This window comes from Ailuropoda melanoleuca, chromosome 3 (genome assembly GCF_002007445.2).
Source record: "Ailuropoda melanoleuca isolate Jingjing chromosome 3, ASM200744v2, whole genome shotgun sequence".
In the NCBI taxonomy this organism is placed as follows: domain Eukaryota; kingdom Metazoa; phylum Chordata; class Mammalia; order Carnivora; family Ursidae; genus Ailuropoda; species Ailuropoda melanoleuca.
In genome coordinates, this window is record NC_048220.1 from 20,473,262 (window position 1) to 20,489,981 (window position 16,720).

At 39.3% G+C, this 16,720-nt stretch overlaps 1 protein-coding gene across 5 annotated transcripts in view; it reads left to right on the forward strand.

Moving 5' to 3' along the window:
* Nucleotides 1-6,025: 6,025 nt before the first annotated feature.
* The window catches only part of CDC42SE2 (CDC42 small effector 2), a 110,334-nt gene continuing 99,639 nt past the window's right edge, over nt 6,026-16,720 (forward strand). For all 5 annotated transcript variants that reach the window (XM_034655976.1, XM_034655975.1, XM_034655977.1 and 2 more), the window contains exon 1: nt 6,026-6,102. The gene's annotated coding sequence lies outside the window, so the exon portion shown is untranslated. The remainder of the gene's footprint in view (nt 6,103-16,720) is intronic.

Genomic DNA, 16,720 nt, shown 5'->3' on the forward strand with positions numbered 1-16,720 from the left:
GTGTGCTCCTTTCCCTTCCTTCCAATTTTATCCTCACATCTTACTCATCATAAACTTTGTTAAAGCAACACAAAGGTTAAGTGTGTTAGGTGGAACTGTAACATCTCTGTCCCACCTGTTTTAAGGGCCCCAGTGTCCAGACATTTTGAGGTATGTTGGAGCTTCCATCTCTCCTCCTGCTGAAGCCCTAGTAAACACAGAGGTGGGAGTCCCACTGGTGGCTTCTGATTGGCTTCCTAACAGGTCACTGGGGTCAATTCTTCTGGCTTCTCCGAGCCAACGACTTTCCTCAAGGTGCAGTGAGTAGTGCCCACTTCCCAGCATAGTATGGACCTCAGTCCCTCTTGGTTACCTGCGTTTCGGACTCTTCTCCCCACTCTCATGTGCCAATCTGCCGGTACTCAGCTCAACATCCATTGTGGCTCTTGCTCTTCCTGGGAACTCGCCTTTAATTAAGTGCTAGTTACTGAAGTTTCATTTGACAAACTTTGTGGTCTCCAAAGTGCCACATTCCCTTTCTCTTTATTGCTACTATGGTTTACTTGAGAGGTTTTGTATAGCTGACTCCTTTTCAATGTTAACAAATGTATCAAGGAAACTTTTCTCACTATCGTATGTGGAAAATCTGAATTACCTGCCATATATAGTTGTTAACCTTAAGAGAAAAAACGAAGAAAGAAAAAGAAATTCTTCGTGACTGGTCATCTCTAACCTGACATAGAAGAATGACTCTCAAAAGGGTCTTCCTTTCTTCTCTAGTTGTCCCCAGGGGCATTTTTATTACAATTCCTAGCGCTTTTTTTTTAGTTGTTTTTATTTTTGTTTTATTTCATTTTTTGATTTTTGGTTTTTGTTTTGAGTTGAGGGGCTATAATGCAATTACAGTTAACCCTTGAACATACACAAGTTTGAACTGTGTGGGTCCACTTACAGACAGGTTGTTTTCAATAAACAGCACAGTACTATAAATGTATTTTCCTTAGGATTTTTTTTTTCTTCCTTAAGATTTTCTTAATAACATTTTCTTTTCTCTAGCTTACTTTATGGTAAGAATACAATATAAATACATGTGACATACAAAATATGTGTTATATGGGGTGTCTGGGTGGCTCAGTTGGTTAAGCTTCTGACTCTTGATTTTGGCTCAGATTGTGAGGTCAAGCCCCGCATTGGGCTCCACACTCGGTGTGGAGCATCCTTAGGATTCTTTCTCTCCCTCTCCCTCTGCCCCTCTCTCCCCTGCTCAGGCTCCCTCTCTCTAAAAAACAAAAAAATATGCGTTAGTTGACTTTATGTTATAGGTAAAACTTCTGGTCAACAGTAAGTTATTAGTTAATTTTGCAGGGAGTCAAAAGTTAAACATGGATTTTTGACTGTGTCCCTCCCTAACCCTCACATTGTTCAAGGGTCAACTGTACAATCAGGCTATGTGTTGAAGCTGCATGTACCCCAACTACCTGTCCCCATCCTTGCTCCCTCTATCCCTGCTCCTGTTAAGTGTATCACCTAAAATCATCCCGCATATCACAAGAAGTATGCCATAAACAGTTAGAAGACACTGATCTACTTCCTTTCTCCCAGAGACCCACCTCAAATTCCTTTCCCTCTAAGGGACCTTTTCTGACAAGGCAGACCTCAGTGATCCCCTCCACTGCATTCATAAGGCTACTGTGTCTAATTATTCAAATGCTGCTGTGTGACATTTCATTAAGGACAAAGACCATGCTTTATACTAAGTTTTCCCACAGCACTTGCTTTGCTACCTGGCAAACAGCAGGCATTCAATGAATATTTGTGGTTTGACAAGCAGCAAGGGGTAGCTATGGGTAAAAGTGTGAGGTGAAGTTCGACTTAGGTTCTTCTGCCTTTGACTGCTTCCATCACAGAAAGGGCCATGGATTATGATACTCCTCTGAATTGGTCATTTTCTCCTTTCTCAATCAGTTTCAGGTGTTTCCCAATTTTTCTCAATCTCTCCAAATCACACTCCATGTGCTCTGTGTCTCCTTATCATGTTTACTGCTAGCTAAGGTATTTGGTGTTTGCCACTAGATTTTATGCTGTTTAACCTTGTCTTAAAAAAAAATATTTTTTTTGTATCTTCTATCACATCCAAGACAGACATATGTGTACATAATAGATGTTCAATAGATATATATTTTATAAATAAGTGAATATGTGTTATATTGTTTGTGTCTTCGGGTGTTGCAGTTATAGCTTTAGGAAAAACTACGAAATCACCTAACTAATTCATTTAACATTGGTCAAGGGAATTTACTAGGTTTAGTAACAAGTATACAAACACTTTGTGGTTTTGACTCAGAATAATAAAAATGAAATCTTCCCTTTGCCTTTCTTTTGGTCCTTCTTTTGCTCCTTCTTTTAGTCTACTTGGACAATTTAAAAGTTCCTTTCAAAGAGGAATGTAAGTCTCTATAGCTTTATATAAAACTGATAATTCCTTCTCTGTATTCTGGGCATGACATACATACTTCTAGTTAGGAGTGACCACATAATTTATTGTCTAAACCTGGACACATTGAGAATGAAAGTGGGCACGAAAAAGTATTAAGCCAGGATGAGAGGTGTCCCTGACAAACCAGGAGGTATGTTTATACTACTTTAAAAGTAGTTATTTGCTAACGTATGTCACTTGTCATTCAACTGTAAAGCTATTCTGGGTCTCGGCCTTATTTCTCTTAGCTTCCTTTGTTACCTAGAACTGTGCCTACCACTGGTGGTAGTAGAAGAAATGTTAGTGCCTCTTTAAAAATGTTCATTTAATTGCATATTATACTATCTTGATGTAGAACTCAAACCATCCCATTTGGGTCCTATTATGAGCCATTTTCTCAGTATAAAAATATAGGGCAATGAGCTTAATTATATGCTTGTGTAATGATAGTAGCTAGCATTTACCAGCACTTAGCATGTGCAAGGCCCAAGGCTAAGAACTTTGGTTGAGTTCTGTCATGGATTTCTCACAACAATTCTTGGAGGTAAGTATTACTATGGTCCCATTAAATTAGATGAAAAGACATGTTTAGAAAGATTAACAACCTTGCTCAGGGTCACCCAGCTAATTATGTAGTAGAGTTTGAACCCCAGGCTCTGATGTCATACACCATTTCTCCTATATGTAAGAAATAACTGGTACTAAGTTTTGGAAAGTAATTTTAAAATGTGAATACCATACTTTTAGGAAAAATTCATGTGCTTTTACATGTTTAAAGGAAAATGTATTTAAGTAAAGATTGCAGAATCAGGTCAGTGTGGCAGCTATGTGAGGTCATGAGTAGTGATAGACAAACATTCTTGCTATTGCTCTTGGTGTTAACATCTCCATTTGTTATGACACAAATATACCATTAGTTTTGTTGAGATCATTTTCTTGTTTACAAACTAGTAAGTGTGCAAAACAATTTCGTAATACAAAAAACCTTTGTACTACAGTATTTTCAGTGTACATTATGTGAATAAGTTATGAACAGTGTCTATTTTCTACCTTGTCCTTTTGACAAGATACCACTTAGTAACAATTTTAATGATAGTCGTCATAAAAACATCATCATATTAACTCCAGAAAAATTATTATTTGGCATTATTGTAATTACAAACCATTTTTTGACATTGATGAAACTCATTATCAGTGGTTCTTAAAAGTAGTTTAATTTTATAAAAAAAATAATCTAAATTGTAAGAATAACCTGTAGCCTTAAACTGTTTTAAATCATAAAAGATAAATTAAATGTGTAAAGAGACTATGCTATAAGTATGATACCAAGCAAATAATTATACACACAGACTTTCCTATAAAAGATATCCTCAAGGATTGTATTCTTAATTGATTTTTCTACTGACAAGAGAGACATTGACTTTTCTACTGACAAGAGAGGTGTATGAATAGTTGTAGCAACTGAAATTAGATATTATCAGGGTATTCAGTTGCAGATGTTGTGTTATAAACATATGGGAAACCTGAAAACAAATGTTTACATAATGAATGTTAACCGTTATGAATAAATGATAGGAAATGTTACTTTTAAGGCATTCACACAAAATGACTACATTTGCAATTCAAAGGAAAAGTTACAAACATACAAGACATATTAAGTTCAGGAATTTTCTGGGGTTTTTTTGGTTTTTGTTTTTGTTTTTTTTTAGTATCCCACATTTCTTTTAATTTTGAGGAAATTATAGATTCACATGCAGTTGTAGGAATTTCCTGGTTTTTTTTTAATCCTAGGAAATTTTTAGAATTAATATGCCTTTGAATTTCAGGCCAGAAAGCTTCCTCTAGTTTATCATGTTATTCCTATTTATTGAACTAGGATACCAGGGTATCAGTGCTCAGAAAAACTGCATTAAATGTCAAGTTTTCACCGTACTTAGGGTAACTAGAAAATTAAAATGCTTCTATTATAATGTAGATAAGGGTCTATGGCTAACTGATAGAAATTGGGACCAGAAGCCAGTTTAAAATAAAAAAATTGGTCTTTTTTTTTTCTTTGCACTTTTTATCATCTCAGGGAATTTAAACATTTTTTTTTTCGTTTACTGTAGGTACGAGGGTACATTAGCTGAACAAAACAGATAAAATTCCATCTTGTACTGGGGAAGACAGGCATTAAGAGATAAACATTAAATAAATTATAAAGATTGTTACAAGGTTTAAAGTGTCATGGAAACAAAAAAGCAAGTTAGGAAGGAATGAGAGTTGAGGTTGGGTACGTTGCAATTTTAAGTAGTGTGGTGGGTTTAAGCATCACAGGGTGAGATTTGAGCAAGGAGTTAAAAGAGGGAAAGTGGACATTGAGGAAGAATGTTCCTGGCAGAGGGAACACTCCAAAGGCCCTGAGTAGCAGTGTGTCTGGAATATTCAAGCAACAAAGGGTGGTTGGAGCTGGAGTGAGAGGGGTGAAGGGACAGGCAAAACCAAGGGCATTTTAGGTCATAGTAAAGACCTTAGCTTTTACAGACAGTGACATAGGGAGCCACTGGAGCATTTTGGCCAGATGAGACCAGAGCTGACTTTTGTGGTAAGACAGTATTCAGTTTGGCGCTCTGACAAGAGTGAGTTATTGGTGGGCAGAGAGACCATTTAGCAGGACACTGAAGTACGATCCTAGTCAGAGAAGACGGAGGTAATGCACTTCTTGGTCTGATTCTGATTGAGAGTACAACAGTCTTGCCTAACAGCTTGGAGGTGAAGATCAAAGAAGAAAGGGAGCCAAGGACTCCACAAAGTATTTGTTCTGAGCAACTAGCTAGAAGGACCGTGGCTAGGTCTTGAACTGCTTTTTGAGCAAGGGAGAATTAGAAACTTAGGGGAAAAAGAAAACTAATATTGCACTAATATAATCAATCTAGATGAAGGAGACATGTGTTACTACATCATATTCCGAGTGTTGTAGGCCTGAAAACTTAATGTAAGCATTTGGTGGAAGGTTGACTGATGGATGGGCACTCTTAGGTGTTTCTGATTTCTGTGATATATAAAACATACAGCTAAAGACGACTCAGATTATGAGAAGTAATTGCACACTTTTCAAATGTCAAGTGGAACTTCTAGGCCGTGAAAGCCAGTTAGCTATGACAGATTCAACGACTCTGACGTTTACATTAATAAAAAGCGGTGGTCCGATGACTTCAGGGAATCTCTCTCCACCTCTTCCAACTGACAAGTGGTGCCAGGGCTCAGCGTCTAGCCTGGCCAGCCTGGGCGCCCGCAGTCCCACTTGGAGCGCAGGCACCGCCCCTCCGCGTGTTCCGGGGAGGGGGCGCGCCNCGGTTGCCAGCCGCGGGGCGGAGGGCGAGGAGGGGCTCTCGTGCGCTCCCACCCACCCCTGATCGCCATCTTCCGGCGAGTCCTTTCCTACCCGGGCTTCAGCCCGGGCTCTCGGCCCTCCTCTCGCTTAGGAGGGGCTTCCCAGCCCGCGCAGCTGGAGGGCGCTGCGTTGCGGGGGTCGCGGGCTGAGTCCAACGCCCAGGCGGGGCAAGGGGTGGGGCCGGCGCGGCAGCAGCTGCGCGGCGGCGCAGGAGCCGCGGAGCCGGCACCGAGAGCGGCTGCGGCTGGAGCCGGCGGTCGAGACAAAGGCGACGGTGAGTGCCCCGCCGCCCCAGGTCGCGCGCCGGCCCCCGCACCTCGCCCTCGCGGCCTCCTGGGCGGGGGCCCGCAGCCTCGAACCCCCGCCGCCGAGGGCTAGGTGGGGAGCGCGGCCCGGCCCTGCCCCCCGCGCGCTGCGGGCTGTGGGTTGAGCCTGCGGCTCCATTTTCAGGTCTGGGCGAGGTCTTCCTGAGGACCCTGCCTTTGGTGTTTCTTCCATTGCTTTTGAGAAATGGTTACATGCTCAGTTCAAAATTGAGGACAGGCGGGCGGCTGAGGGAGCCAACCGCCAGCCTGATGTAAAATGGAAATGAAAAGGCCCCCTCCCCCCAACTTTGCAGGTCTGGGAGTCGGGAGGGGAGCCGCGAAGGGCGGGCGGAGAGGGCCGGGGTCTTTCAGGTGAGAGTTTGGGGGTGGGGCGGGAACCCCTGCCTCCGGAGCCCGGACTCTCGCCTGAGGCTTGAGGCGCGTTCCGCCCGCGGGTCTCGCTACTCTGTCTTCTCTTTGGGCCCCGGAGAGAAAGCCCTGCCTGACCACCTCCTCGGAGGAGCTCGTGTTACTCGTACAGGTTGTCTTTCCTTTGCCGCTTCAGTTGTGATTTTTGGTAACGGGTGTGGTAGGTAGCGGCTCGCTGATGCCGCATTTATCGCCGAAAAGCCCCGATGGGCTGACTTCATGTGTACTTGAACCAACATTGGAATTTCTCTTTAGTTGCTGTTATTTCAAGTGATAAACTTTTGTAGGGGGCTTTGGTGCTGATGTTCAGTTTACAGAACTGACATTTTGTTTAAAGAGTCTGGCTTATAGTAGGTGCTCAGTAAAGTCTTTGAATGAATGAACGAATCTTGAAAACTGATTTCACAGCTAGTAAAATTTAGGTACATAGCCTCTTGACTCAAGAAAGAAAACGTTGGCAAACATGCAGTTTTTGTTCATATGCTTGCTTTTTGTTTTTACCCACCGTATACATAGTGTTAATAATCAGTTATCAATGTTACAAGTTTAGAAAATGTAGTTGAAATGTGGAATTACTTATTTTGAGGAAAAGTTGGTAGACATTTTCTGTTAAATAAGTGTTATTTTTGATTTTCTTTCGAAAGAATGAGAAATTGAAGAAGAGGTGTTTGGATTACATTTTGTCTTTTGAGACGCCCAAAGTGTATTTCATTACGAATAAATAAGTTTATGTGCTTTTGGCGGGCCGTGGTGGCATGGTCTTCAGTTGCTTTTTGAGCCAGAGGCTCTTTAAAGTTAGGGGGAAAAGAAAACTAATGTTGCACTAATTAAACCCTACCGTTTATTCAACCGGTATTCATTAAGCACCCATTATGTACTGGCACCTGTGTTGGTTGCTGAGTTTCTAGAAGCAAACAAAACCCACAATTATCGCTTTAACCTGAGCGTGAAGTTCTTTCCTCATTATTGATGTTGCAAGTAAGGACTGTCTTACCCCCCCTACTGCCTACTTAAAGGAAAGCTGGCAGGTGGAGTGCAGGAAGTATGGATCCATCACAGTCGATTTAAAGGTTAATAAGTAACTTTGTAGGGCTGAGATTATTGGGTTACATTTTCTTATTGTCAATTCAGTAAAATCTATCTACATTTTAAAATGAAGGGAGGGGGCGCCTGGGTGGCACAGCGGTTAAGCGTCTGCCTTCGGCTCAGGGCGTGATCCCAGCGTTATGGGATCGAGCCCCACATCAGGCTCCTCCGCTATGAGCCTGCTTCTTCCTCTCCCACTCCCCCTGCTTGTGTTCCCTCTCTCGCTGGCTGTCTCTGTCTCTGTCGAATAAATAAATAAAATCTTTAAAAATAAAATAAAATAAAATAAAATGAAGGGAGGAAGAGGTTTAACAAACTATGTTATTTTCTCTCCTTCCATAGTGGATGATTTTGGTACAGTGTATTTATTGAAGAGTAATGTACTTCTGCTTGTTTTCTGTAGATAATCTTTGCTATACAGCATTTTCTATTTTTAAAAATCTCCAAGGAGAAACAGTGGATTACTTTTCTACAAGAAATGTTTTAAATAAAGCACCTATTCGGAAGTTTTATTTTGACCTTTTATTCACTTTTTACATATAAATACAGTATTGACTTGATCATGCTGAAAAGGGAAGGACTACTAGTAATAATTTGTGGGTCCATATTTGGACTTTCTGGGTAGTATTCGACTGTGATGAAACTGCTTACTAAAAGGAGAATGCTGTTTGTAGTATTTATTCTGAACATAAGGTTTCATTGCCTGCTTTTGTCTTCTATACATAGGATTTTTGTTTTTAAGTGCTTATTTTATTTGGCCTCATCAGAAGGCCAAATTGATGTGTTCCAGTGTCTTTGTTTGATCATTACAAAATAATGTAGATTAATAATTTTCTCATAGATGTCATTTCAGTTTAGGTGTACTCTTTTGACTTAAAACCTTATTAATTATTGAAGATAATATGTACTTTCAGATATAACTTTGAGATTTTTAGGTTGGGCGCTCTCTTTTTGTGGTTGTGCCTGGGAGTAATAGGGAAAGTAATCCCTTAAATTTTAGTGGTAGAGAGTTGTTTTTTTTTTTTTTTAAATGTATATTCTCATAGACTTACTTTGACAATATACTGTTGATAGTTTGGTGCTGATGAGAAACTTAGTAGGTGATAATAGTAATGTTTAATAAAGTGTAGGCAAGCTATGATATGTTGAATAAAAAATGCTTAGTGTATTGTATTTGGATACAAACTTCATCACCAGATTCGGGGACCATCAACAGTATTGAGACATAGTAAAAATTTTTCAAGAAATAGGAACCCACGGGGTGCCTTGCTGGCTCAGTCAGCAAAGTGTCTGCCCTTGGCTCAGCTTGTGATCCCGTGGGATCCCTGCTCAGTTGGAAGCTGTTTCTCCCGCTGCCACTCCCCCTGCTTGTGCTCTCTTGCTCTCTACCAAATAAATAAATAAAATCTTAAAAAAAGAAATAACCCATGATTAGTTTTTTGTACCTTAAAAAAATACTGTGTTTTCAAAGTATTATTTCTACTTCAAATAGTTTATAATGTTTTGAGTCTAAATCCCACGAACATCCCATCTTATAATTGTTGGAGTATTTGAAATGTTGATGCTTTCTTCCTCAGGGTATGTGTGTGTGTGACAGGATGGGAGTAGGGAGTTTGTTCCTGTTTTTTTTTTTTTTTTTTAAAGACCCTTCAGAATGCTTTACAAAGGGTTTCCTTTATCAGATGTAATTAATAAAGTGATTAAGAATGATGCCCATAAAAAGCATTGCAGCTGTGCTCATTTTTGTATAGATTGTTAGAGAGTATCAATTAGCATTTGTATAAAACATTTCCAAAGTGCTTTGTAAGTAATTTCTCACATTTATTCTCTAGGACAGGTTGCTGTTACATTTTTTATGTCCCGGGTGTCACTTTTTGGAAGTGTTTAGGTTTTCATCTGCTTTAGGATGAGTCTGGGGTACTTTTGTTGATGCTTTTAAGTTTTTTTTCTCACAATTAAAAATGTATATTGGTTCTCGTTTGTTAATAGTGTTCTTAATCTCAGTTCTCATGAAATATTTTAACATTTTATTGAAAAATGTTAGTAATGTTTTTGAGAGGAACATTATGGGTTCCCTGTGCGTTCTTGAGAAGAACTGAGTGAAATGTGTGCTTATCCTTAATACAAACTTACTAGTTAGGTGAGGGAATTTATCCTGATTTTTTCCCATACCATGTGGAAAAACTTGAAATTTAGCTTATTAATAATTAACTTTATGCATCCTGCTACCTCACTTCAAAGCTTAAGAATACTGGAACTTTTCTACAATACAAACAAATAATGAACAGAGCAGATTTAGCTGAAGGAGTTATGGGAATCCATCCAAAGGGAGTTACTGAACTGAAAGCCAAAAGACTTGGTAATAAGTTGTCTTTATCATGACACCATAAAATACCTGCAAATGTATTTTAGTCAGAATGGATTACAGTAAAACAAACTCCCTCTTTTTCCTAGAAAGCATTAGATAACTAACTTTATGTTAAATTTATATATCTTTGAAAATGACTAAACGATGAGCACTGGTATTTTCATTTTATGTCTTACCCAATTAGAAATTCGTGCTAAGATTTCTTGTTAAGTCTTTGATTGGATTATTATAAGCATCTTTTAGTAAAACATAAAATCATTTTGTTCATGTAGCTTAATAATATACTTCCACTTTTTGCTTAATAAAAATGTATTTTTTGTGTATCCAGCATGGTGTATATTTTGCACTTACATATGGTGAAAACCCATGGGTATCTGTGGAACTGGTATGTGCAGTGGATGGGACTTGATACAGCTTAAGCAGAAAACAACTCTGTCCCTATACCTTCAAACTGTCCCTATAGATTAAGTATTTCCCTGCCTCTGGATGAGCTTTTAGGAAGGTCACATAGCTTTTCTAGTTAGTTTTAGGTAATAAAAATTCTTGTGTTTACTTGTCAGTGATAGTTTAGTCATTAGAAGGTAGAGGCGCCTGGGTGGCTTAGTCGTTGAGCGGCTGCCTTCGGCTCAGGTCATGATCCCAGGGTCCTGGGATCGGAGCCCGGAATTGGGCTCCCTGCTCAGCGAGAAGCCTGCTTCTCCCTCCTTACTCTCCTCCTGCTTGTGTTCCCTCTCTTACTGTTTCTCTCTCTGTCAAATAAATAAATATAATCTTAAGGAAAAAAAAGGTACAGCTCAGTATAATATTCAGTGTTAAAACTCATACAAAGCCTAGAACTTCTCTTTATGGCTCAGAACTTCTTGAGCATTAGAAGTCTGCTTTGGAGCGAGAGTCCTCATAGGTGTCTTTTATTTTACCAGCTCCCATTTACCTGTCCATGGTCCAGCTCAGTGGGGAAAGAGAATTGGGGGGAAAGGAATGATTTTAATGTGGCTCCTCCTGTTGTGCCCTGGCATCGGTGCCTTCTGAGTCAGGCAGGTTGTTCAAAGTGGACTTTCTCCAGAAGTGCTGAAAATGGTTTTCTTGGGGACTCCACATCTGGGAACCTTCCAGCTACAATTCTCGTGATACAATTCTTCTGTTACTGTCCCTTCACTTTCCAGTTTCCCTCATCTGCAGGCTCACTTTGCCCAAGGAGAGGTTTTGCTATAGTATTTATAGTAGTTCTATAACTTTTTAACCAGACCTGCCCTTTACTAAGATTATTTCATAACAGGCAGTTGCATGCATTCTTCTAGGACCTCAACATTGTACCTTTCCAACTCTTTCTGTTAATTATCCCCACTTAAACAGTACTGGTGTGTCTGAGACCTATAGCATGTTGCTGCTGTCCTGTCCCAAGCCCTCCTTCCTCCACGTCCATGATTTGAATCATGGTTTGTCCACAGTTATAAATTTTTAATTTTACTTTTGTATGCCCTCAGTTCTCTGTAGCACTTTACTGTACTCACCTGGCAGTAACATCACCCCCACCCCCCATCTAGTCGAGCCTATTCATGGCATTTGAGTGTGGGGGAAAAAAAATACTGATGCTGACCTCATCTCCCTGTAAATTCGGGAGGGTCCTTCATGCTGCCCACAGTTCTGTAATCTTAAATATTTTATTTTTTTAAGTAATCCCTACACCCAATGTGGCACTCCAAGTCAGGACCCTGAGATCAATAGTCACACATTCCACCAACTTAAGCCAGGTTGGTGCCCCAGTTCTGTAATCTTAGTACATTTCCCTGGTTGAATCTACTCCCACTCCCCTGAATGAATATTTTACATCTCTCCTTAAAACTCTAGCACCTCTTTGTGTTTTCAGCTGATGACCTTGCTTCCTGTATATTAAAAATGAAAGCAATCAGAAGAAAACCTTTTCATCTCTTTTTTCATCTAATACCCACGCTCTGCATTTGCTTTTGTGCTATGACTTTGTGTTCCATTCTTCTGCCCTTGGTTCTATCTCCTTCTGCTGTCAAGGACATTGCATTGCCTCAGTATTCATCCCAGGCTCCTACCTGCCAATGAGCTGCGTCATCACTGTTTGCCATTTCTACTTGATCATTCCTATCAGTGTAGAGATAGGCTGAAATATCTCCCATCTTTAAAACAAACACACCACATTTTTCTTCAGCTACCGTTTTCTAAGAGTTATTTGTGGTCACCAGTCCTCCCTATCTCTTTTGGATCCATTACATTCAGGGTGGGGTTTTTTGTTTTTGTTTTTGTTTTTTCCTTCTTTTTCACTCTACTCTTGTGGAGCCTATGACCTCCTTGGTGATACATTCCCCAGTCGGTTCTCAGTCCTGTCCTTTTGGATGTAGCAGCAGCAGCATTTGACGTGGTTGATAATTTTCTTCTCTTTGAAACCTTTTTCCCCTTGGCTTCTCGGACAATACTACTTATTTTTAGTTTCTTTTTCTGGTTCTTTTTTTGTAGCCCCAACTTCTGAAAAATAAGGCAGTGTCCCAGAGCTCTATGTTTAAGTCTCTTCTATATTTATATGCAGTCTTCTGTAATCTCATCCTATTCTCTAGCTAGAATTATCATATATTTCAAACTAAAAATGTTATCTTCAGCTTGGAGCTCTTTCCTAACCTCCACACATGTGTACCCAACTGCTGAGTCAACATTTCCTAATTAGACATCCCATATTTCATAAGACTGAACTTTTCATCTTTCTCTCTCCTACCCCAGTGATTGTTCTTATTCCATCTCCTTCACCATATAGGTTTCAACCCCATCTTTCAGTTTTTTGTGGCTGAAACCTTGGAGACATTCTTGATTTCACTTTCTCACACCCCCACATCTAGTTAAAAGTAATGTGTCTTGAGAGTATGTCCTGTATACCCTAAAATCTACCATAAGACCACTGCTGACACTAAGCAACCATCATCTCTTGCCGATCTTATCTTAGTAGTCTCTTTCCTGGTCTCTTTGCTGCTTCTGCTCTTTTCTGTTCTCAAGACAGTAGCCAGGATGATTCTTTTGAAATAAAAGTTGAATTATGTTACTTTTATGTTCAAAATCCTTCAGTGGCTTTCTTTAGAGTAAAAGCCAGAATACAACAGGGCCTGCCAGGCCTGCCATCATCTATGCCTCCTACCTCTTTGATGATATGTTCTGTTACTTTCTCCTTGGTTTATTTCACACCAGGCACATGGGTCGGTCTCCTTGACCTTTCTTGAACCTGCCAAGCACAGTTTTGCTTTAGTGTCCTTAGGGAAAGAGCTTTCTTTTGTTCACTGCAGAATATCCAGTATTCACAACAGTGACATGCACATGATGGACATTTACATTTGCTAAATGAGTGACTGCTTATCTTGTTATTCATGTCTTTGAAAATGGCTTTTATGTCTGTTTGTATAACCAGAAGTATTTTGACTAAAAATGTTTCACTTAAAACCCTGTAGTCCTAAAACAGTTAAGTAGAAACATTTAGATACAAGGAGAAAAAGTATGTTTAAATCAATTTTTGTGTATGGAAAGTGAAAATACATGGGAAAATGGCTACGTGCTGAGGAGGTAGGAAAGGAACAGAGAGGTAAGGTAAAGGGAATAAAAAGAAAAGCCTGATTTGGAAGTAGGGTGACAAAACTTAAACTGTTTTTGGCTTGCTCCATACTTATTTTGGGCTTTTCTTGAATTCTGCGTGTTGGTGATTTACATGGACTTAGGCTCTTGAAGTTGGGCTATATTACACCTCTCTTTTATCAGGGATGTTTGTTCAAGTGAGATTGGGAGCCAAAACTTGGTTGGTTTTCTGTTGCCAAACTCCGTTTGATAAAGTAAGTTGCTGTTACCAAGAAAGTGCTTTATCTGATGATATTCTTAGCATTTCTTAATTTTTTTGTAGAGAGCTCAAACAGAGGTGTCATAGTTTTAGAGAGAGATTTTCAACGTACACAAATTATTAGTATGCTTCCTTCACTCAGTATTGCACTACCTTTTTACCGCCCCCTCAGAAAAGGCGGGGCTTATAAGTAGTTTTACTGTAGTTCTGGGGTAAGTTACTAGCTAGCTACATTAATGTACACAATTTTATTGAGTAATATTTATAAGCATATTTGTGCTCATAAATGAAAAATACTTGAATGTGTATAAATGCATTTTTAAAACTAATTTAAGTAAATATTTAGGAAATAGGATTGCGGGGGAAATTAATGATAATGCAAACTTTCAGTATTTCATTATGCTGACACAAGATTTTTTAAACACTTTTAAAAATTAATTAATTTGGGGGATTTTATTTTTATGCAATCTCTACGCCGAATGTGGGGCTCAAATCCACAACCCCAAGACGAAGAGTCACACGCTCCACCGACTGAGCCAGCCAGGTGCCCCTAACATTTATTTATTTTTAAACTCCTTTTTTTCTGAGTTATAAGTCTCGTTTCCTGTTGATTAAAAAAAAAAATCTTTTAGGGGCATGATCCCAGGGTTCTGGGCACTATGCACATGCTCTGTTGCTCTCAAAATAGATAAACTCTTAAAAAAATAAACTGCTAAAAAGAGGTGGCTGAGAAGTTACTGAATGAATAATTTTTTATGCATTAAGCATAAATTATTCTCCATAAACGTCTAAACATTTCTCTGTTTTTATGTAATATGCAATAATTTGTCTTGATTGACTTATGGACTTTTTTTTATGAGGCCATAATGAGGACTTCATTTTCATGGCCTTAAAGGTATGGATGTGTGTGTGTTGGTATTTATCGTTCTTGTAATATTCAGATGTAATAAAACTTGCATATGCTTGATATTTTACTTTAACTCCTAAGCAATAGTATCTGTAAATCAGTTTGGTATATTTTTCTTAAATAGGAAATTAAAATATAAAAATTTTCATATTAAGATGTGATATAGTTTTTAAAGTTTATTTACATATCTTGTAAAATCATTTTGGATGACGTACTAACAAGTGTTTGCCTACCGGTTTGAATGAATTGTTCTGTTTTGTAGGGTAATTATATAATCTTCATAGAATTTGGTATTGGCCTGTCTGAATTCATGTGTTACCATTCACATATGAAATACCCATCTTGGATTAACAAGATCCTTATTTCTGGGGCATCTGGATGGCTCAGTTGGTTAAGCACATTTCTCCTGATTTCGACCGAGGTCATGATCTCCGGGTGATGAGATCGAGCCCTGCATCCAGCTTTGCACTGGGCAGTGGGCTCTGTGCTGGGCATGGTGTCTGCTTAAGATTCTCTCCCCTTTTTCCCTCTGACCCTCTCCGCCCCCACCCCGCCTTGCATCACTTGTTTTCTTTCCCTCTCTCTCTAAAAAAAAAAAAAAAAAAATTCTTATTTTTGAACGGATAAGTAGTCAAACCTCTAAATTTATTTCAGATATATTCATAGTTTGAGGCCTACTATGGCCTGCTTGAACTTCATAATACTCTAGGTGGATTGGGAAGTGACCAAAATGATCATACTGAGAAAAGTGAATATAAGTAATAGGCTGTGAACCAGGTCTCTTAAGGGGTTGTTAAAGTATGCATTCATTTGTTCATTTAACATATTTATCAAACTACTTTTCCCAGTCTACTTAAAATAAAATACAAACTACTTCCCCAGAAAATACAAACTCACTCACATTCTGTAATACGGACCTGACAGCCTCTCAGAGCGTCTCACCTTTGCTCACTGCCTTTAGCCAGAAATTAATTTCTCAAACAGGCCTTGCTTGTTCTTGTGTTAGAGTTTTTATACTAGCTGTTTCCTCCGTTTGAAATGATGGTTCCCAGATCTTTGCAAGGCTGGCCTCTTATCTTTAACATCTCAGCTTAAATATCACCTCACTTCCTCACCACTCAGTTTAAAATAGCACCCTCCCATCACTGTAACACTTTCTTTGTAGCATTTGTCAGACCTTAAAGTAATATGTTCTTAATTTTTTTAAGTGTGTCCTAAAATAGATCATAAACTTCATGAGAGCAAGAAACTCCTTTTCTTATTCCTTGCTGTCACAGTGCTCAGAACAATACATGACACTAGATAGGTGTTTAGTAAAAAAGTGTTGAATGAATAAAATAAGATAGTAATCTCATGTATTCTTTATTGTGAATGAATTTTTGGGTACTGATCTTAGTGTCAAAAATGTATTCCTTCTAACCTAGGGAAGTAAGAAATGGGATTATTCAGGCAAAATCCTGATTTAACGAAAGCATGAAACTGCACTCATGATCCTTAGATGAGAGTATTGGGTAGAACTAGTGGTGTGTTGGAGCTGGTGAGCTGGTCTCGTGCATCTTTCCAGCTCTGTGTTCAGTGACATCATGTTGGCAGCTCGAGACTGCTATGGTAGGACTATTTACGACATGGGAATCTGCAAAAGCTATAAATCAGGGCTTTTTTTTTTCAGAGAGGTAGTAGTTAAATATTTATCAACAGACCGCTGGGTGGAACCATATGAAATTGCTGTTTTTATGGATAAAAAATGCTTGACTATTGACAAGCATTAGTTAATTTTTTTTTTTTTTTAAGATTTTGTTTATTTGACACACAGAGAGAGAGAGAGCCAGTGAGAGAGGGAACACAGGCAGGGGAGTGGGAGAGGAAGAAGCAGGCTCCCAGCAGAGGAGCCTGATGTGGGACTCATCTGAAGACTCTGGGATCACGCCCTAAGCCGAAGGCAGATGCCTAAGGACTGAG